We start from the raw sequence: 23053 nt of genomic DNA, 5'->3' as shown, positions 1-23053 counted from the left end.
AAAATTTTCCTTATGTAAGAAGAAACATGCAAAAAATAGTGGGCATATACAGAGACAAGCCTTTACATGCATATTATTGGCTTTGTGTGGCTCTTCTCAGATCAAGTGCGGTCGAGGGCTTATCTGCCCGTGTGATAAAGGCGGTGCCCACACACAGGACAGGTTTTGACATGAAGTATTTTATTTACCTTTTTGTTAGTTTTTCCTTCTATTCCCCAACCTAGAAGACAGTAATAATGAACAAGCAAAGTAACAGAATAATGGTAACTTTTTTTCTTTTTCTTTTTTTTCCTCTGGAAAAGGAGTTAGTTTCAAAAGCTGGTGAAATGACATGGAAGAAGCTTGATAAAGACTTAAACAAAATCAGTAGGCTGAAGCATAAGAAATAGAAAGTATCCAATCGTTTTTGTCTTGCAAAAACAGCAATTTCATTTGGTTTAACTGAATATGTCAACATCACTAATTACACATAATAATAAATGTATAATTTTTAGTATTTATCCTTATTCCCCAGTCATCTATACACATATATGTATTTAAGTGATAAAGTCAATTCGTTAGCACCTCCCAAAATAATCAGAAAGCCAAACCTCTAAAAAAAAAAAAAATAGGACGTGGACCTCAGAACCTGATGTAAATGATTTTCTATTTATCTGCAAGTTTTAAATTTTTAAAAAAATGCTGTTTCACTCCACAATTCACCTAATCAGAAGATGACTTGGTATAAAACTATACATATACAAGATGCTTAAGAGTAGTCAAATTAGCAGGCAGTGTAATCCCCCAAATAGCCAAATAATTGTTTGAATCAATTAATAAACAATATCATTCAGAATCATCAGACCAACCAATTGAGCATACAGGAATCATTCTCTGTGCACCTTGCTTTATTCATTTATAAAATAGCAATACTTTACCTATAAGGCTGCAACAAAATTTAGTTAAGGAACAATTGCTAAGAAATTGAGGGTCAGGGGTGGCTTGCACTGTCATCTTAATTTGGGATGCTTTCTACTGTGGAAAAATAGGGTAAACCACAATTATTTGAAAGAGATTACCTGATAATTGTACCGTGCTTGATATTAGAAGCAGTGTTAAAATGAATTGCTCTGCAACTTGCATTTATTAGATGAGTTTATAATCTAGAAGCAGATATAGTGACTGCAATGCTTTGATCACTCAGCCAAAGGACAGTAATGGGCGGAAGCAGTAAATCCAGATTCTAGTCCTAGACAATGACCTTGGACAAATCTCCCAAACCTCCCAGGGTCCCCTGCAAAATGAAAGTAATGATTTATCTGTTGGATTAAGTGGTGCTTTGCCAAGTTACCCAACACATTCAAGATGTTATAATTACTATTCATGATAATCACAATGGGATATGCTTGGTTTTGTTATTTACTATTACTGGCAGGTCTAACACCACCTCCCTCAAATGAAACATTTCCCCTTTATTTCCACTAGGAAATCAAGGTGCTCTAGGCAGTTATCAGGAATGTAAATTTGTCAGTGTGAGTCTTGTTTCATTCCAGCAACAGAAATGAACGTTATCTGTTTTCTGCTAATTATCCACAGAAGCCGCGCCTCACCAATCCAGAAGCCACAGGACGTGGCATAACTTTGGGTTCAGACATTCTGTCATTTAATCCGTGTTCATTTTCAAGATGAAGGAGCACTGCCCTCGGAACACAAACAGGCTCTCTGGGCCCACCGATGCAGTGTTTGACAGGGCTGTCAGAGACATTTTGCTAACATTTGACCTAAATAAATATTCACTGTGACACTTCGAACCTGTTACACTCGCTCTTTTTTACAGGGACTCCCGTTAACCGGGGATCCTTGCTCTGCCCCGACCCGCCCCCCGCCCCCCCACCCCCCTCCAAACTCTCAGTCTGCTCTTGTGACCACAGTCTTTCCAGCTTTCCCCAGAAGGTACCCCTGCCCCCATCACTTTCCTGCGTGTTTCAGCATTTCTCCAAAGTTTCCTAATAGACTGCAATTTATATTGCCTCAAACCGATGACTTAAACCAATTAATAATCATAATTTTAAAAGACCAACAATCCTACATTTCCCTTCATTTCCTAGGCTACCTTGACTATTTATGCATTTAACTTTATGGCACGATTTTCCAGGCATTTCTTTAGTGAAGTGTCCCAAGTTTCGGCCTTTCTCATCAGCAAAGCCACTGATTCCAAACTGTGTGTTTTGTGGAAAAGACATAAATTTAAAAAATCCTAGATCAATACACAATAAAATATAAAGCAACTAAAGGGAGATGGCATTTCCAGTGACATCTCATGTCCTGATGTTTGTTTCTTTAAAAAAATACATGTATACACTAATATCTTGGCTCTATATTTATAAATAGCATATCCTCTCTCCCTTCTTTTATATCACACCTCAGCTTGCTTTATTTTCTTTCAAATCGCACTACCTGGTTTATCTGATCCTTTTACTCTAAACAATTGAGATATAAAATATTGGGTTAATACTGATAAGTAGGACATTGCCATTTTACATGGGACGGGAAGGAGAGTGAGAAAGGGGGGATTACTTAGGCCACACTGTGAGCTGAATAATTATATCCTGTGGTATCAGTGGGTCAAAGACTTGGTTGTTATCAGAGATGAACAACAAGATCAGAATATGGTTCTCTACTTTCCTCTCAATAGAAAAGATACCACAAGATTCTGTTGCCTGTTCCATTCCCTCATTCCCAGACAGCTGTTTTCTCATGCTGTGCTATCTACTGCAGAAAACGGATCTGGTCATCCAGAAGTCACTTAGTTTTATCCTCGCACTTGTTGAAAAGCACTTCCCCAGGCTCAGTGGGTGTTCAGTAATGATATAAGAAAGAATATAGTTTTTGTTTGTTTTGTGTGTTTTTTTAGGGCCTCGGGGTAAAAACCTTTTCAGAAAAGACAGAGAATTTTTGGATCAGAGAGACCTGTACTCAAATCCCACCTCCATCAAATTTCGTGTAAAATGCCACATTTTGGCATAAAATGGAGATATCAGAACCTAGATCACAGAGTTCATTAAAAGATTAGTTTTGAGGAATGTGCCTGGTATAGAATGCAGTACCTAACGGATGGTCAATAGTGTTGACTTAGTATTACCAGTCTACGGAAAACAAATTCAAATTATCATCGGCCTTCACAAATTCATACCAATTCTCCTTAAGACACTGAGACCGGCTTTTTAATTTTACTATTTATTTGGAATGGAAAAAACAGCTTTAAAGTGGGGTGATCCATCTTGTGAACAAACATTTGAGCTTGACCTAGAGAACAGGGACCGAGTCTTAACTTATCTCTCTGTGGAGCCACAGACAAAGTTTGGCACCTAGCTGGTTCTCAAAAAAGAAACTGAAATTAAGTTTCAGTTATTCAATTAATATAAAAATTAAGTTTATATACATCATTGATTTTTACTGTTCTTGAAATACAATTCTATGGGCCTAACATAAAACAGTTTTCTGAAATAGTTAAGTATATTTCAGATGCAAGTACTTAGATTAGATTTTCAAAGACAAAGTAGGTTATTGATGATAGCTTTTTTCCCCCAGGCGTGTGTGTGTGTGTGCGTGTGCGTGTGTGTGTGTGTGTGACTTTTCATTCTGTTTGAAAAGTTCTGCTGGTGTCCTCGAAATAACAAGGACCTAAAAATAGGACTCAAGAGAAATTTGTGGAGGATTAATGGATTTGGGTCATAAGGCTTCTATTGTCTTCCATTGTGTAGTAAATGATTAACACCAGGCTCTCCAGGAGAAAAAACTATGTGCACATCTACACTTATACAAGTTGATTATAAATTTTGTGATATAAAAAATGTATTGCAAACAATCTCAAATATTAATAAGACATACAATACTCTATTTGTTAATTCCAAACACCTGTAACTGCAGTTTGACTTGCTATTTCTTGCAAAATTCATAATCACTTTTTATAATTCTATCACCAAATACAGTGTCACAAAATCGGGCTACAAAGAAATGCTTGATTCCTATTCAATTTAGCAAAGAAAGAGCCATGCTGTTAACAAACGAATGCAGTTCCAACACAAATATAGGTTGATATTTTCATTTATATTAACAAGTTAAGACAAAGTGAAACAATGAAGTCAGAACTTCACTCAGTCATCAATAATGTAATTTCTTTGCTGAATTAGATAATAGTTTCTGAAGCGTTGAAGAACATTTCCTCAATTTTTTTCTTGCTATTCACAATAAAGGCCACAGACATAGCATTCTTAAATTTAACCTGAACTGTTAAAATGTTCTCAATAACTGAATCTTAAGTCTGGACAATCATCAAGACAATATGTCAAGCCCTATTTGTAGCATTTTTCAATTTCTGTAGCATAAATGTTCCCACTATGGTCAGTTTCAAGCTACCAAGGTGTCATCACTGAACACAGAGTTGGGAAGAGATACATGCATTACATACTATTTTCTCTGGACGAATGCAATAAACATAAATAACCTCAAGAGCATAGATAATAGCAAAATCTAGTAAAAATAATTTGGAAATGACGAGCTTTGTGTACTACCTTTCTTTTTAACATAATTTATTTAATTATGTGTGTATATACCTTAACTTTTTAATAATCGCTATGTGTAGCAACCAGCTCACGAAATTCCTAAAAATTTGATAACCTGCTCCAGCACACCACAATATCTCCCTCAAAAGCCCTGGCTAGTTTGAATCTATCCAGCTTTATCTGTAAGCAGCTTGAAATTAGTCTCAGAAATGAGTGGAGCTTCTACTACAAAAATGGGGCTAATTTTTGAAGCCATAAATTTGTGACTGTGGTCTCCATGCCCTGCTCTGTGTATTCATTACAGTTCACAGAGTTGGTCAGTCTCATTTGACACTGTTGGTCCTTGACCGGCAGCTGATGTGAGCTCGCTGTGGAAATGTTAACGCCACACGTCTGGTTCCTACCTGAATCGTGCGCAAGATTCCCATCTGATAAGCTCTGATCTCTGGCGCTCAGCTACGCTCTGAACAAGGAACAGATTCTACCTAGTTTGATAACACCCTGCGAAGGAATCTTGATGAGAAGAGCCTGAGCCTACCCTGGGCACAAAAACAAGTCCTCGGAATCGTAGTGTGGGAAATGCTCAGCCATTTCGCAACAGAAGATCTAGTACGTTCACAGCAAAATCTCACCATATAAAATTTGGAATGCAGTAAAGCCCTACAAGAGAATGTAGGGACTGATATTTACTGCTCTTTCTCTCTTATTCAGAGGTAGCAATGACTGAAATAACCCAAAGGGACCTCAATTCAAACAAATCATTTTCATTGTCAACAGAGCAAATATGACCTAATTTGCTACCAAGAATTAGCAAAATAATCTAAACTGCATATACCAAATAATCTACAATGACTAAATAATTACCCTGTAAGTCAGGGTTTTTGGAAACACAAAATAGCCAGATGACTGAGACAAAAGGTTTCCCCCTCTCCTTGGATTGTGTTATTTATTTATCATTTTATTGAAGTCCCCACATAGCTGCCTCAATGTCTGACTTTGTGAGAGGTAGAAAAACCCGAGTGTCAGGAAACGAGTTACTTTGATGGCAAAAATGCTGAAGGTGAAATGTGATCGTTCATGATGGAACTAGAAATGCCAGCTTTCCTAAGATGCAGTGGGGTGTTTGTAAATTACAATGAAAACTATCCAGAGATAAAAAGTCTTCAATTCTCATCATAAAAATAACACGATCTGGGAAATAATCACTTTCTTCCCCAGAACTACAGAATCCTAAAGGGTATACAGACCGTGGTAAAATGTCTAGAATGTAGAGAATTTGCTATAGATAGTGAATTAGGCTTTTCTTCCATAAGCATTCAGAAACTTGGCCAGAACGCTTCCATTTAATTCCCTAGACCAGAATTCTTGTCATCCAGAGATAAACTTGATTCAAACCCTCATCCCCCTCTACTTAAACCTTTTGCAATTCAGAAAATATCTTGTGATTATCACATCATAAGGCAGATTTTCCCAAGCGTGCATGTCCTGTGATGATAAGGAAGAAAGCCAATGAAGTAATGGGGTGAATTCTGAAGCAGGGGAAAGTAGGATGTGAGCCATTATGGTGGGGGAGGGGGAGTTAAATGTAGGTACTATAGACAATAAATAAACATTGAAAAGGACTTGTTCCCCAACGTGTCATAAACTACAGCCTATGAAATATAAGGATATTTGGAAACATTTAGATATTTGACCAAACCGTTAGGTTTTCATCTGTTTGGAAGCATGAGTTATAAATGGACAAGAGGGCAGATGAGGAAAAACACAGCCACTGCAGTTTGCCAGATGTAGTTGGAATCTGGCTCCGTTATCCTCTAACTCTGTCACCTCACTGAGCCTCAGTTTCATCACCTGTAAAATGGGAGTAATCATGACACAAGTTTTGCAGGACTTGCTAGGAGGATTAAGGATAATGTGAATCAAGTGCTTGACACAGTTGATGCTCAACATATAGCTGCTATGGCTGGGATCCTAGTAGATATAAATGCAACTTATGCCCTTAAAGTATGTTGAATATATTCAATAGCCATATGTATAAAACAACAGAGTATTAAATAACATAGATATTTAAAAACTCATGAAGCTTTCTTAATGAAAAAAAAAAAAATGATACCTAGTTAGCCTTTTGGGCACTGGTGTAACAGGGCTCAGCAGGAAACACCAGCCACTGTAGGTTTCTGTTGAGACTGGGAAGCTCCACTTTGGGAGAGTTGAGAAAGTCATAGAAAAGAGATCTGAACACTGGTTTACCATTTCAATAGATTATACTGAACTGACTGTAACAAATAGCGCTAATCAAAGAACAAAACCTGAAAGAAAATGAATAAAACACTGCTCTACCGCAGATAATGATTTTCTACTCCGTTGTGCAGGCTGGCAAACTTTTTCCCCACCCGACCTGTCGCACCTGTATATTAAAAACTTACTGAGGGAGGGATTTTGGGGGGCTATTAGAGAGCACGACCATATCTTAGTTAGAAAGCAGCCTGGTATCATGTTTGTTACCTAGTAGGGACTGAGGCTCATAATGCAACACCCACACTTAACCAGGTCACATCAGAATTACAATAAAGAATTAACATCAATGGCTTGTGGAAACATGAAACCACTGTGCTGGCCTTTGCTATGGATGAATCATTTAACTTTCTTATTTCTCCAGGAGAAGTGGCAAGCATTGTTCCTTACCTACCATCCCTCGTCCTAACATCACTTTTGAATTTTATTTTTTATTTTAAAATTTATTTAAAAATTTTTTGGCCGTGCCACATGGAATGCGGGATCTTACCCATGCCCCCTGCAGTGGAAGCATGGAGTCCTAACCACTGGACCGCCAGGGAAGTCCCCCCGTCTGAATTTTGAAACACTGTTTGCTACACTTCCTCACTCCGTGCTCTTCCTGACCGTTCTTTTTTTGTCCTTTTTCCTGGGCCCCAGTATGAAGATGTAACGTAAGACAATGCGTCGAAAATAAGTATAGTAGAATACCTCTGTTAGGATGCCTAAAACTCAACTTAGTCCCAAGTTACATCACAAAAATTCCCATTCAAAATAAGACGTTTTTTCTTTAATTTTTCTACACTCCTCTTAGTGTAGAAAAGAAACTGCCCTCTAAAGTGTGACACTGACAACTCAGCTAGAGATGTACCAAGTAAAACAACCGCCTGGAGTCAGATTCTTACGTTAAGTGTTGCTTCCCACAGACTCTCTCAGCACAAGTCCCAGATATATTTTCAGGACGTAAATGTCAGGGCGTAAGAAAGATCTCGAAACCAGATTCTTCATGCGGTGTTCCTCCAATGTTTATTCAATTAGGAAAATACAGACCTCTCCGCAGGCTTCAGGGCTACTGTAGATCAGTTTATAGAATCATCTTATGTCAAACAAAGACCGGCAGTTGGCCATTGACTTGCGAGCAGCAGCGAAGGTCAGAAGATCTGCTTCTAGAAATGGCCACGCTGCACACAGACAGAAATGTACGTTCATAAAAAGAAAGGAGAGGAAAAGACTAAGAGGAAGGAGGAAAAACACAGAAGGAGAAAGAGAAAGAGAAAGAGAAAGAAAGCAGTACACCTCCAACAACGGCTTTGTGACCCCTCTGGAAATGCTACCCAGTTTTGTTTATCATGAAAAGATCCCATTAATGCCTCAGCTCCATCAAACAGCAGACCAAGTCCATGAATGGCACCTATCAGAGCCCAGGGTAAATCCAATGATTAGAGGGAATTCGCCAAAGGGCCTTTGTAGCTGAGAAAAATGCCTACTCCAGAGAGGAATGCAGAAAATTCCTGGGAGCACAGGCCTTCCTTTGTTGGCAGTCTGGCGGTATTCTGGAGCAAATAAAGGGACAAAAATGGGATCTTAGATGCAATGAACATTTGAAGAAAATGTTTTTCAAAGACCTCCTTGAAACACTCCTTTAAGAAAAAAAACCCCCCTCAAACTATCACTCTGATAAAGATGAACTACAGAACTTCAACCCAAACCACCATTTTACAGGATTGCATAACCTTGGAGATTCTCAACAGGAATGGTGTTTTCGTTAGATCTCCTTTGTCCTACTGCGTTTCCTGGTTAAACAGTAAGTCAAAGTGAAAACTTTACAGATAAGAAAACACACACATTCCCTCACTCCCCTCAAATTTACTGACAGAATCCACTGAGATTTAGCATAACATAAAAGCATCAGGCAAGGAAAGAGGATAGCGTATAACACTGAATCAAGGATATCAACCAAACTCAGACCAGAACAAAACATAAAGGATATGCTGAGCTATCACCATTATCAAAACATGCAGACAACCAACCAGAAAGAAAATCTGCCAGGCTGACTAAATAGGATGAAGAAGGGACGTTAAGGCACAAGGACCCTGGACATCAGTAATTCTCATTTATTCCGTACACAGCAGCGAAATTTTACTGAAGCCCCCTAACTAACTAAAGGATGGCAAAAATCACAGCCTTATATCGTTGCTACCATTCAATAGCTTGGTTATACCAGAGCGGGCAGAAGGAATGCGAAGCCAACTACACTTCTTTTAGCATGTTTTCCTGGAGAAAACAGAATCTTTCAGTTTTCGTTTGGTGCAAAGAAGCTGGCCTAATAGAAGATGGATCTGAACCTTTGGTACAGGGGTATTTTAAACCTTCAACCTGAGGCAGACATCAGAAAGGCATTTGGTACATCTGAATTTCTCATTTTTTAAAAAAGCGCCCCACCCCCATGCTTCTTCAGACCCAAACAATTTTAATGACTTTTCTGCACAATGTGCCCCTAAGTGTAATACCTTCCCTCATAAATCTTGTTGTAGACTTATTTTATGTTCCATTTTAACAGTTTGCAGGGTTGAGGGAGGAGCAAAGTAATAATCATGTAATTCTAGTGGAAGGTTTTCCTCCCCTTTCCCCCCGGGCTGAAATATAATAAAATATTATTTATTTGCATCTTTAGAGAGCCATTCACTAACATTTTTCAAAACTGTAGTAAAGTGGTTGCAAAGGGGGTGCCTTTATTGCTTTGCAAATGTTGTTCATTTAATTATTTGTTTTAAATGCCATTTTACTGGTACCAGTGGGTTTGCATTATAAAGCCTGTATTAGGATGCTATTTGCGGTATACACAACAAATCCAAGCCTTTGGATTGTGCTTTTCCATGCTTATTTCTGTTTGCCCATGTAACCATATATAACACTTTTCCCTGACTTCCCTTCCCTTCCAAATAATTGAGCATACATAATTGTGAGGTTATTGTATCACTGTTTATGACCAACCTTGTCCTTCCTAAGAGTTACTCCAATAAGTCTCTACCTTAGGGTGTACTCTCAAAGTTTATACCTCTGTGCACCAAAGGGGAGAGGTCAATTTTACTTGTGCATCATTAAATATATAGTTCAGCAAGCACTAATGAATACAATACTTTCTCAACATACATGATGGCTTGAAAAACAATTGGCCCACCTTTCTGATGCATTTTGCAAATTTCCTCCTATGTCTGGACTGAAAAAGCTTTATCGTTAGAGTTCTTATGAATAAAATGCTTCGTTTTGCCAATGTAAAAAAAAGTAAGATCCATTTGAAAGAAATACATAAAGCAGAAATAAATTTAAGCACAGAACCAAATAAATGCTCTCAACGACCCTGATTCAGGATTCCCTATAAATGGAGTGTACCTCTCCACCACTGTAGATTTCTCTGAAATCTTGCCAAATGCATAAATCCTGGAAACATCTTCTAAAAGATAAGAATGAGCTTGGAAAATAGATCATGAAAGAAATATGCAGTGCCTATAAAATAAACCACACACATACACACACAATTTTCATTTACCAGATCCTCTTTCACAAATCTAGCAGATGGTGGAGTTTTAAAACTCAGTTTTCAAACGACAATCTGACTTTCTATTTAAACCAGAATCTTCAGTATGTTAAAAAAAAAAAATGTGGTGGATACAATACAAACACCAGGAGTACATAACCATGCTCATGTTAAGTTGGCCAGAGGAAGAGAAGAAAAATGAATAAGAAATGGAAATTCAAAAAACATGACAATTGTTAGCTACGTAACTTTATACTTTTCTATATCATTTCTTTCTAGTACTACAATTTTTTTAAAAAGTGAATTAAAAAATTTCCGTAGCGACTTTCTACTTCAGCTAGTGATATATTTGGGTACTCTGAGCAAAAACAATGATAACACAATGCTGAGGAACAGCTATTCTATGCAGACCAGACCCTACGAGGAGCCAGAAAGTCAGACATCAGTCTTGCTTTTTAGACTTCTTCCTTAGAAGACTCAAACTGTTCTAATATCTCTCCCTTTTGATCCCAGTTCCCCCCCAAATTAGACCAATTAAACTCTCTGCCGCTTAGTTGCTTAACACTTGGAATTACAGCTCTGATTTAGCTCTTTGTCAGCAGGGACTGGCGGGCCAGCTGTATACCACGAAGGTGCAGGCAGAACAGGAGCTGGTCCTAAGCAGCCATCGCTCTGAGATCTACCGTGTTCGCTAAGGACAAACAGCTCAAACAAGGAGGTTGGCTGCAGAAGGAACGCCTACTCTGCATCCATTTACAAATCCTAATATACAAAACCTCTAAGTGGACTCAATGCTTCCCCTCCCCCCCCCTTTTTTTTTTCTTTCACATTTTACGCTTGTGCTCTCCGGAAGAAAATGACATCACGCCGAAGATATAAAAAGCAATAACAAAAGAGGTTAGTCCTTCTTTGCAAAGGTATGTTTGGCCTGTCCTCAGGCAACGCTGGGTTCTGGAGTGGCCTGTCCTGGCAGATCTGGTCGTGACAGTAAACGCCTGGGATCTCAGGCTGTAACCACACGGGCGGGAGGAGATGGTAGATGGGGTTAGGAACGGAATGCAGCCCTTCAACGTCCTCCTGTACTAACAGAAATTGGAGAGTGGAGCTGTAATGTCAGCCCTCCTTCCTTCACGCAGGACCCTGTCTCCCTGTCTCCAGGAGATGGGGGCTGAGTTAGCGGGGCATGACTATAATCGGAATCTGTGACTGCAGCGGGGTAGCCATCGGTGTAAATCTGTCATAGACACACTCACAGAGGAAGAGGGACTTCCATACACTGTAGCCTTTACACTTTTTGATGCAGATACAGATTTATGGCCCACGGGAAGCAGAAAGCCTTTGAGGCAAAGGGGCCCTGTGAATCAAGGCCGTTTTGTAGGTTTCCGCCGCCTGAAAAAGCTACACATTTATAATTGTGCTCGGAGTCAGCCCCCTTCCAGCCCCAGGAGGCAGCAGCATTTGGTTGAAATAAAACTGAGGACTTTCCCCAACAGCTGGCCAGCTCTAGTTTTAAGTTTTAACAACAGGATGAATGAATTGAGGACGGCTGAAGGGATCAAAAAGCATTATGCCAGACTTTTTAAGAGACCCCCTTCCCCAACTACGCTGTTCCCATGTATCAGATTCATTCAGAGATGGTGAACTCTACTTTGAAGAGTTCCCTCCCATTGTTCGGCCCACACAGATGACTCTTTCACCAAGATACTTAGAAATGATCCGGCGGAGACCGTGAGGAAATGTCTAAAAAAGTTGCAGGCAAGAAAAGAAAAAAAAAAAAGGAGTCAGCTAGAAGTAAATTAAAAACCAGCCCAGAGTTGGTGTTAATTAATTAAAAACACAATTTCAAAGCATCCCTAATAGAAGACTTCCTCCACGCAGCCAGTATCTGATTCAGGGAGTGACTCAAGCAATAAAATCACAGTTGGGACGACTCTCGTGGTGCTGGCAGGCCAAGTTCAATATTTTCCCTATGAGGCATGCCTGTACTATAAAAAGAATGTGATGTTTGAAAATGAGTGTCTCTGCTCTCTGTGTGCTGGCATTAAAAGCCTTTCCTAGCCCTCTTGCCACACTTTGAGAGTACAGTATGAATCACGATCATGTGGCGAGTACCTCCTTGCCAAATTCTTTCATGCTGCTACCACGGTGCGTTCGCTCTCAGGCTCCTGCCAGCAGCCTCTGTCGTTCAGCCAAGAGCATCAGTGCGAGCGGCGGTGCAGAGGCGGGGCACTTCACTCCACACTCAGCAACCAGGACACAAGGAGGCACATTCTTGTAAAAATCGGAATTGCTGAATGGACCGAGTGGGCAGGAGGGGACAAAAGTCAGCTGAGGGACGAGGCAAAGAAGCTGGAGAGAACGGATGAGCCATAAAGAAGAGGGGCTGATGCTTCCGGAGGGTAGCCTCTGGGTCAGGCGTGGGGTTGGGCTCTTTAAATTCACGCTCTCAAGGAACACTCCTGAGATATGATCGCCCATACCGTGGGTGAGGCAACAAGAGAGCAACGGGTATCAGAGAAGTGGCTTCCTGCATTATATAGCCAAGGAAAGCAGAGCTTAGGCTGGAACCCAACCTAGCGGCCCTGCCCTCTTCCCTCTCTTTACCCTGCTTCTCTGATTCTTCAGCTGAAACTGGGAGAAGCCAGGAACTTTTTTTGCCATCCTGGGCTTTTTAATTTTGTGTGTGTGTGTGTGTGTGTGGTTTTTTTTTTTTTTTTTGGCTGTGCCATGTGGCTTGTGGGATTTTAGTTCCCCGACCTGGGATTGAACCTGTGCCCTCAGCAGTGAAAGCGTGGAGTCCTGACCACTGGACCACGAGGGAATTCCCAGTCTTGGGCTTTTTAATGTTTAAGCCACTCTCCTAACTACCACTGTTCTCTAAACGAACATAATGCCACTTTCAACCATACATGTTTATTAAAATCTGTATCAGCCAGATTAACATCCATTGGACCAATCTTCACAGCCATGACCACAGAACTCACCCCAAGCCCACCAGTCATCCCCAAATTCTGCTCCAGGGTCACAGAGGGAACTGGGTTCAACATCATGAATCACTACTGATGGAACCACTCAAAGTTTATCCCTTACTTACATCTGCATTTCCTTTGTGTTCACTTATTGTTGTGGTTAACTACAGATTAATTGACTTGCCAGTTTTCTGGCTGAGTCTCCTGTGAACCTAGCATGGTTTGGCTTCTAAGAGGCAGAAATGGACTGTGAAACCAGGATGCTCCCTGGAGTGACGATGCTTCTAAATGGCCTGTTACATATAAGGGTTTGGAATCAAAAACAGGGTTGGAGGAAGTTTCTATGCTTTGCATTAAAAACACAACTTGTCCCAATGGCTGGGAAGAGGAAGATACAGAAGAGGAGGTGGAGGAAGGAGAGAAAGGCCCAATTTGCATGCAAGGGTCTACAGGAGAAGCAGTAAAGTGGACATCCTAATCCAAGAAGGACAGTCCTTCCTGGAGTTCTGGTCTACCTGAAATCACAGTGGGGGGGGGGGGAGGGGGGAAGGGAATGTGGATGTTCATAGCCCATCTAGCTAGCTAGCTTGAGTGGGTAGTAGAGTAAGTCTGTCAAAAAAAGAGTTTCATCTTTTCTTAAAAAATATTTCTTTATTTGGCTGCGCCAGGTCTTAGTTGTGGCGTGCGGGATCTTTAGTTGTGGCACGCGAACTCTTGGTAGCAGCATGTGGGATCTAGTTCCCTGACCAGGGATTGAACCTGGGCCCCTTGTATTGGGAGCACAGAGTCTTAGCCACTGGACCACCAGGGAAGTCCAAGATTTTCATCTTAAGAAATATAATATTTAGAATAATACCAGGTGATGGTCTCACTCTTCTTTGCATTGGTCAAATCCCAAGAATCTATTAATGAAAGATTAAGTAGGAAATTGAAAGGACTCCAAACCAAGACCTATTACTTTAATCAGTCCATCACTTATTTAATTGTGCAGCTATTATGTCTCAGGCACTGTGCTAAGGCCTGGCCATACAAAGATAAATAAAACATGTTCTCTGCCCTATTGGAGTTGAATACAGTGGGATAATACAGTGCTTTTTAAGTGCTATACTCAAACAGTGGCCTGTCCTTGTAACTACTAACTTTGTGGTATAATAATTTCCAAGATTTGGGCAACTCTCATCTTGCTTAGTGTTTTTGCTGATGAAATTAGACCAGAGGAATTTGTATGATTTTTTACTACTTAACTACTCTGTGAGTTGGTGATGTCATTGTTGTATGGATCCACTTTTGTAGTAATTGTGGACGAAGTGAAAGTGGGTAAGAATTGGTGGGAAGAGAGCCTGGATTTTCTTTAGTGAAGAAAACAGAAGAATTTTTCAGAGTGATGTGCCATGTAAGTGGGACAAGGGTGTAGAAAGAAATAGGTAGTCAAATAGGATGGCTCTGAAGCCAACCTGCTCTGCCTGGCTCTATCACTTATTTACTTAGCTGTTGAATTCTCCAGCAGATTACTTTACCTCTCTGTGCCTTGGTTTCTTCATTAGTAAAAAGGGGATGGTAATAGTACTACCTCATTGAATTGTGAGAAAAAAAATGAGATAATCCTTACAACAACCCTGATATGGACTGTCCCACGACCTAAACCACTTCCAAACTAAGATTTGTCAACAACTACCCACAAAGCTATTTAAAGTCATACTCCGATTCATTCACCATTCTGCAAAGCTAGAATATTCTGTCCTACACTTTTTTGGCCTTGTGCACTGGGTTTTCAAGTAGCATTCTTGGAATGGAAACTTTCTTGAGTACTCATCTGTTTTTATCTGTGTGTACAGATTGTTATTTACTACCCATGTATTTACTAGAACAGGCTGTCTGGACATCTCCAGTGCATCTAAGGTTATTTTGCCGGGAAAGAGAGGGAACAAATGCCAGATAACACTGGCAGCTCGTGGTGCACTGAGGATTGTTTGATCTATAGAAAAAAAGCCCTTTTTCTTTCTTGGAACTTGAGGGGAAAAAACAATGGTGATACTATATTAATTACAACAATCAGTTTTACCAAAGTCCAAATTAAAGAAGCCTTAGATATCTAGTTGGGATACTGGAGTTTATGCAACAAGAATAAAAAAAACAGTTGAGGAGATTAAAATGTGCACATTTAATATTTCTTTTAAAAAATGTTTAATACTTTGGATATTTTGGTGTAGATTGGAGGAGGGTGCCAGTAGGATTCAGAAGTATAATAAAACAAGATACCAAGTGTGTAGTCCTCCTTGCTAGTATGCACGTGGAGGGCAGCTCACAACTGGTAGAAATAGCAGAGGCTCTGAAATCAGATAAGCTGGGGTGAGTGCATCTAAAAGGGGATGATGGTCCCTGGGTCCCTGAGTCATCTTTGCTATAAGAATTGCGAGAGATAATCTGATCAAAATGTCTAGCGTTCTGAGGCACTCTCTATATATATTGGTGAAGGAATCAATGAGTGAAAGATGTAAACAAAGTTTTATTCAAAGGTTTCTTTTTACAAAATATCTGTGCCTCCCTAACTCACAAATAACATCTTATGCCCCTAAACCGCTAAGGAAAAGGGCATTAATAACCTCAGAAAAAACAGCTGCTATTTCTAGTAGTCTTTGTGAAGGGGTGTGTGTAGGTGGGTGTGTCTGTGTCTGTGTATCTGGGAGAGATCAAGAAGAAACTCTAAAACCTAATGTGTGATCCAAAAGTCACATAGCGCCTTGGGGTCAAATGCAAGGAAGGCGCAGTTAGAATAATAAATTCAAAAGTTTTTTTTTTAAAGCTTATCTATCTATGTCAGGGTGTGTTGCGTACAGGTATCTTACTATAGAGGTCCTAGGGATCAAACACCAAGGAACCTTCACTGTTTATTTATTTTAATTATAAAAGTTAAGATCTATGGTTCTTTAAGATTTTTAGAATTTCACAGATTCTAAGTATCAAATATTTTTCTTAATATTCTCCCAATGGTGATTCACTGGAATGCCAACTTCAAAAAGAAGAGTTAAGATTTTCATTGCCTTCATCGAACTGGCCTCAAAAGAAGTCATCAAACTTCTGTCTTTGAAACTCCCCACTAAAATAACATTGATTGCACAGGGGCCATTTGTGTAATGAGCTCTTTATAGAAAAGGCATCACTTAAATTGCCAAATAAACAGAGTGAGGTAACTGGCCTTCTATAATTCTGGGCCATGAGAAACATGCATTACTTTCTAAATGAGCTCAAAGTCATTAAAAATCACAAGAATTTCATAACCTAATCTATAGTTCAAGAGATTCTGGCTTACTTATTAAGGGGCGCAGGAGGAAGGCAATGAATAAACCAGGAAATGAGGAATTCAGCGGACTGTGCCTTCAAACAGCAAGAGTGTGTTCAAGATAAGGCAGAGAGTGAAAGCGACCACCATCAGTTGGCTCTTGGTTGGCAAACTGATAAGCTTTGTCTGGACATTTCTCTTGAATTCAATGGTGTGCCCTGGTTGGATTTCTGCCTCGTTCCCCAAACACCTCTGTGTTGTCTTTTAGCCAATGTACTTCTCAGGAATTCCCTGCAAGAATGATGAATCCAAAGAATCTCCCCATCAGGAGGAGGAAGCAGGGACTAAGGATGCTAGAGAATCTTGAACCTTAATTGAACTGTCAGCTGGAAAACAGTTTGAGAACAGTCCGGTTTAAATTCCACTCAGCATTGTAACTCTTAAAACTGCACTTCTTTTAGTCAATGAACCATTTTTAAGAATGGTTACAATACAGCAACAAAGATATTTATGTGAGCCAAGTTTAAGTAGTCTGATCTTTTAACTAGCAATTTGGTTTTTTTAAAGACATTGTCACGGCATAGATATTTGATATCATCAGATCAAATTTTAAGATAGTTTAAAAAATGTGGCTCTCAGGGGCTTCCTTGGTGGCGCAGTGGTTAGGAATCTGCCTGCCAATGCAGGGGATGTGGGTTCGAGCCCTCGTCCGGGAAGATCCCACATGCCGTGGAGCGACTGAGCCCGTGTGCCACAGCTACTGAGCCTGCGCTCTAGAGCCCATGTGCCACAGCTACGGAAGTCCGCGCGCCTAGAGCCCGTGCTCCCAATGAGAGAAGCCACTGTAATGAGAAGCCTGTGCACCGCAGCGAAGAGTGGCCCTCGCTCGCCACAGCTAGAGAAAGCCCACGTGCAGCAACGAAGACCCAACGCAGCCAAAAATAAAATAAAATAAAATACACAAGTTTATTTAAAAAAAGAAAAAAGAACCAAAGTTATATAAAAAAAAAAGTGGCTCTCAAACTATAATTTATAGTTATAAACTCTTTTCATATCATTGTTGTGATTATTATTATTTGGACCAAGAAATATGGGAGAGGAGGCCGGCCTTGATATTATTTTTTAACAAGGAAATTGGGTTGAGATATTTAGAGTGTACTGTAAGGTGTAGGAATGCTCTTGTTGCCTCAAAGCAAAGTGTTTCCAGCATGTTATTTATTCCTAGGGATTGTACACATTCCAGATGACATCACCAGGGCTGCTGGTGCACAAGAAAATAAGCAAATGAGATACACATTGGCTCATGTGGCAAATCACCGGCTTTGCCAAAGGGAAAAGAACAGAAATGGGGAGGGAAAACATTTTGTTTTCAATCTACAAGGATATTAATAAAACTCAAGCCCAGCATTCTGTGGCTACGTTTCCCAGGAAGAGGAATCTTTTCTGGCCAAAAGAACATAACAACAAACTTTTGTATCTGAGAAATATGTATCTCATGATGTCATTTAAAAACCCACTATTTACCATGACTAGGACTGAAAACATGTTTCTCTGAAACTCGGACACCAAGAAAAAAATTGACGGCAAATTCTACCTAAAATCATCTGCAGTTCAGAGTAAATCAATTCAGTGAGTGTAATTTGATGCATTATTTATCACAGCTTAAAGTCAAAAGCTGCTCTAGATAAAATTCGAAGGAAAAAAATAAACAGTAAGTCACCACTTACTAAAGAGAGGATGAAGTAAAAGAATATGAAAGTTTCTTAAGAGACTTTCTATGTAAATGCAATTTATAGACACCAGTGAGAAATGAAAAAAGCAAACTTTATAATGCTGAATACCAATTAAAAATAGAATAAGTTGGAAGGCTTGGGACTTCCCTGGTGGCACAGTGGTTAAGAATCCACCTGCCAATGCAGGAGACACGGGTTCCAGCCCTGCTCCAGGAAGATCCCACATGCCGCAGAGCAACTAAGCCCGCGAGCCACAGCTACTGAACCCGCGCTCTAGAGCCCGCGAGCCACAACTACTGAGCTCCTGTGCCACAACTACTGAAGCCTGTGCGCCTAGAGCCCATGCTCTGCAACAAGAGAAGCCACGGCAATAAGAAGCCTGCACACCGCAACAAAGAGTAGCCCCCGCTCGCTGCAACTCTATAGAGAAAGCCCACACGCAGCAACGAAGACCCAACACAGCCAAAAATAAATAAATAAATAATTTATATTAAAAAAACTTAATGGATACAATTATTAGCAAATTTCGGTTTGGAAATCATCAGTGATTAATAATATTAGTAAACACACATATAGCACTGTGTGCCAGGCACAATCTGAAGCACTTTATGAAATTAACTCATTTAATGCTCTCAACAATCCATGATAATAATATGATGATTCCATAAAAATTCCCATTTTGTGGCTGAAGCAACTAAGGCTCAGAGAGCTTAAGAAACTTGTCCAAGACCATACAGGTAGTGATTATTAGCACATATTCTTCTAGATGAGGCTAACTAACAAAATTTCAAAGATACTAATAAATATTGAGAACTTAGAGGCATAATTCCATTAGAATATAAAAAAATTTTTTAGAGAAATTTCACTTAGTAAAGTAATAATGCTGAGCTACACAGATAGCTTAACTTGAGAATATTAATTATATGCATAAATACACAATCTTTCTTAGAAATAAAGGCCAGCGCAAATAAAGTTTAAAATTTGCCTTTGACAGCAAAAGGAGATACACCTGTGCATTAATACTATTTAGTCAGTATCAACTGAGCAGGCATAATTTGGTAAAAATGCTAATTTTTCCCAAGAGCCACTGGGCTTGCACATGTATCAAAATACCACATGAAATTTCTTTCCCAGTTTTTAATCCCTTCCTGAATTCTCTAACTTGAATGATACATATTATACATACCAAAAAAAGGCAACTGGTCCTTTCATTTTAATAGGGTACAATTTATTTGGAAAGTAAGATTCCTTATTATAAACTGTGCCTCTTCCTGGAGACATTTAGAATTTTGAAAGAAGTAGATTTGGCAAGAATGTAGTGCAGCCCTTAATTTACAGAGGAAAAGACAGCGACCCACAGAGATTCAGGTTAGAATAAAAGCTACCATTAAGAGGAAGGCAGGGCATGGCACGCTGGCTAAAAGCATAGGAGCATTTACTAGCTGAATGATCTTGGGCAAGTTATTTAACTTCTCTAAGCCTCACTTTCCTCATCACAAAAGAGGGAAATATTTCATGCGGTTGTTGTGGAAATTAAGTGGGATTACAAATATAGTGTGCTTTGCGTAATAGCTGACACCCTGTGAAGGCTCAGTAAATGGTCACTGTTCTTGTATTGTTATCTTTAAATGATTTCCAACCAGCTGGTGTCAGAACTTGATGTAAAGCACTTTGGGAGTAAGTGTTGTTAGAAGCTGGCTCCTAATTCCTTCCATATACCTGGGCCTAAGGAGGCAAAATCATCTATCATTAGTCTTTTCCGCAAACGTAGTATTATTCACCGCCTCCTCCCTTCTTTTACCCCCTAAAACAGTTCTTCAGCTTTTAGGAGGTGTTTTTCCCATCAGAATATAACTTAGAAGTTGAATATTCTAAACTCTCAGTCAGGAAGGTTCAGAATTCGCTTTCACAAAGGGGATAAACATGGATTCAGGAAGTCTGACCGGCAACAATTCCAGGGCTCACATTACCCGCTTCCTCGTTATTCCAGTTGGGCTCTTCCTGGAAAGGGGAGTCTGCTGTTTGATTAAACATTCCAATAACATCAACACTGAACAAAATCATATAATCGGCCTGATCTTAATCGAGTGTGCTTACCTCTCCTTGGGAAAAGCGTTCAAATTAAAAAACATTTCCCTAACAGATCAGATATGTAGGAACAGTTCCCCATCTCTCCTGCTTCGCTGGCATGTCAAGTCCCCGTTCATATGAGACCAGCCAACGCGTACTGAGCACTTCCTAAGGGCCAGGCACAGTGCCAAGCGCTTTTGCTTACACTTTCTCATTTAACTCTCACAACAACCCTTAGAGGGAGGGAGGTACTATTCTCATCCCCATTTTACAGATGAGATCACTGAGGCCAGGGAGACTAAGTAAGTTGTCCAGGGCTACATCATCACCTCCAGAGCTACTAAAAATCCAACAGTGGTGTGGACAGGTCCTCAGCAGACCTGGCTCAGCCATTGCCCAGATATGCTACATTCTCTCTGGCCTCAGTTTCCCGTCTTGGAGAGAATGCAGCCACTCTCGAAGTTCCTTTCCAGCCTGACATTCCACAGCCTGCTGCTGCTGCTGCTGCTGCTGGCGGGCTTCTTTGTTTCCACGCTCAGCTGCTCTGGCCGGGCCTCCCCCGGCTCTGCCCTGTTTTGTTTTTGCGGCTGGACCTACTACAGACGCACTCCTGGCAGCGCAGCCCAGAGCGCAGCCGAGAAGGCTTCCTCTTTCGCTCAGTTCCTGGCCGCTTTAGTATGAACAGAAAAGGTGGGTAGGGGCCAACTGGCAGAAGCCGCAGAAATAGCAGCGCATGATTCTCCTATGAGCAGGAGAAAGGTCGGCACGCAGGACCCCGCCATCTGCTGAGCTCTTTCACTGACTAAGGTTGCTTTTGGCACGCACAGGCACCAGGGGTTTCCACGCTTATTTCCCTCTGGTCAGAGTAGACAGCTTTGCTGATAGACAATTCGGAGGTGATGTTCCACGGTCCCGTGCTAGCAACTGACTGGCCAGGGACAGGAGATGGAGACCTTCAACTGCAAAGCCACACGGGAACACCTTCCCCCCAATCTGAATCTCTTATTCTGTAGCCTGCAATCTCCTGGGGGATCTCCCCGGGGCCCAGGCCACCTCTGAGCACGTGGGAAAAGGTGTGCAGTTCAAGGACGAGTAAACGGCAGTGACTCAGCCATCCTTGCGCTTGTGGGAAAGGTGGGTTCCCTGGATTAGCAGGCTTCCTTCGCCAGCACTACGTCCTCATTAGCACCTGCCTGCAGGGATCGTGTGCTGGGCTGTCTGCAGCACAATTTCTCCTCTCCCTGTCATCCTCTCTCTCTCTCTCTCTCTCTCTTTCTCACTCTCTCTCTCTCTCTCTCTCTCCTCTCTCTCCCTCCCTCTCTCTCTCTCTCTCTCTCTGGGTCTAGGACAATACTCAGGCCAGGACAGTTCCAGTCATAACTGGATCTTTCCATCACTTAGGAGCACACATGAGGATTTGCTGGAGTGGTGTTTTGTTTTGTTTTGTTTCGCTACTATTAAGCAAGATTGCTTCATAATCCTTTAAGTGTTTTTCAGCCAAGTTTTATTTACATATCCTGGCCAGCAAGCACGTGATTAACCCAAGGATGTCACGGAGGGAAGGCAAATGCTGCGTCTGAACAAAAGCTGATGCTGTTTCGGTGAGGAGACACACACAGCTGAGCTGTCGAAAGGACAACCGTCTCTTGGGCCAACACTACACAAAACTCTCCGACTCTGGAGACCCTCAGAGACAAGAAGAAGCTGCTGAGGTAGGGGCCCAGAAGCAAGTGATTCTGCTTCCGTCTCCTTCTCTCTCTTTCACTCTCTCCACTCTGGGGGCAAAGCTTGAGGAGAGCCGGATACCCACAGCATCTAACACACGTGAATGGTGGCAAGCTCTCTGTCTGTTTACCACAATGACACACTAACGATGTGGTGTATTCCTACAACGTACACACCACCCAGAAAACAAGCTGCATTGGCGTCGACAGAAAGGAACTCTTTCGCTCCATATTTATTGAGCGGCTTGAAGTGAAAGAATTTTTGTATCTTTCACCCCATGATAAAGGTAAATAGAGCCAGTTATGATCATTTCCATTCCGCAAAAATATATCTGATGAGCTACCAGAAGGTTAAATGGATCCTGACTAATCAGTGAAATTTTTTTAAAAGTAAAAGAAACTTAAACCCCAAGACCTAGACTCCTGGGATACGGATCTGTTCGCGAATGAGAAATCCTTAAACATTAAAATAAGCATTTACCAGGAGGTCTTGATAAGCATTTATCAATGAGGTCTTGACTATATATAGGCTGACTCTCAGGCAAAACCTACTATAACACAAACAGTGACCTTCTATTTCTAACTCTCATCCCTCCACACTGCCTAGCTACGCAACTTTAAAACAAGTCATTTATCTTCTCTGAGTATGCATTTTATTATCTTTAATACGAAGGGACTGGGTCAGGGATTTCTATTTCCCATCTAGTTCTAAAATCACATATTTGTTTAATGAAAGAATCTATTAACACTGTCAATGGCAGTTTTAATTTTAATCTTGAAATACAAAGGCCATATAGCACAAAAAAGATTGTTTTGCCATAACCTCCTGCAGAAATATTTTTGCAAAATTTTCCTTGCTCTTCTTGGAAAAAAACTATCATGCCATCAAGCTCTGTGAGAAGAGGCCAATGATACAGGATG

Source organism: Balaenoptera ricei, chromosome 10 (genome assembly GCF_028023285.1).
Source record: "Balaenoptera ricei isolate mBalRic1 chromosome 10, mBalRic1.hap2, whole genome shotgun sequence".
NCBI classification, from domain to species: domain Eukaryota; kingdom Metazoa; phylum Chordata; class Mammalia; order Artiodactyla; family Balaenopteridae; genus Balaenoptera; species Balaenoptera ricei.
Note: the sequence above shows the minus strand (reverse complement) of the source record.